Source organism: Arachis ipaensis, chromosome B09 (assembly GCF_000816755.2).
Source record: "Arachis ipaensis cultivar K30076 chromosome B09, Araip1.1, whole genome shotgun sequence".
Lineage (NCBI taxonomy): Eukaryota > Viridiplantae > Streptophyta > Magnoliopsida > Fabales > Fabaceae > Arachis > Arachis ipaensis.
This window is the reverse complement of record NC_029793.2, coordinates 41,993,390-41,994,442: the sequence shown is the minus strand read 5'-3', so window position 1 is coordinate 41,994,442 and position 1,053 is coordinate 41,993,390.

Below are 1,053 nucleotides of genomic sequence, written 5' to 3'. Positions count from 1 at the left end.
AAAACTCAAGGATCTCCCTCTGCAACCATGGAGAGGAAGCAGCAAAAGCTTCTCTCCAAGCAGAATCAACTAGAGCCCCCACAGTCAAACTCTAAGTTTGGTGTTGGGGGGCCACAACCAAACTCTAAGTTTGGTGTTGGAGAGTCTCAACAAAGCTCGGCACATCTGTGAGGCTCCATGAGAGCCCACTGTCAAGCTATTAACATTAAAGAAGTGCTTGTTGGGAGGCAACCCAATGTTTATCTAATTCTTACTTTTATTGTTTTTCATGTTTTCTTAGGTTCATGATCATGTGGAGTCACAAAATAAATAGAAAAATTGAAAACGGAATCAAAAACAGCAGAAGAAAAAATCACACCCTGGAGGAGCATCTGTCTGGCGTTCAGCGCCAGAACAGAGCATGGTTCTGGCGCTGAACGCCCAAAATGGGCAGCTTCTGGGCGCTGAACGCCAGAACAGGCATGGTTCTGGCGTTCAACGCCAGAAATGGCACACAGATGGGCGTTGAACGCCCAAAATGGCCACCAACCTGGCGCTGAACGCCCAGAGTTGGGTACAAAGGCATTTTTACATGCCTAAGGGGTGCAGGGATGTAATTCCTTGAACACCTCAGGATCTGTGGACCCCACAGGATCCACTCAGGATCTGTGGACCCCATAGGATCCCCCTACCTCCACTCACTTCTTCTCACCACTCTCTCCCCATAAACCCCATAAACCTACCTCATAAACTCCACTTACCTTCAAATTTCAAAACCAATTTCCCACCGAAACCCACCCATATGGCCGAACCTTAACCCCCCCTCCCTTCCCTATATAAAGCCATCCATTCCTCTTCAAATTCACACAACATACCCCTCTACACTCTCCTTGGCCGAAACCACATCTCCCTCTCCCTCTCCATATTCCTTCTTCTTCTTCTTCTATTCTTTTGTTTATTGCTCGAGGGCGAGCAATATTCTAACTTTGGTGTGGTAAAAGCATAGCTTTTTTGTTTTTCCATTACCATTGATGGCACCTAAGACCGGAGAATCCTCTAGAAGAGGGAAAGGGA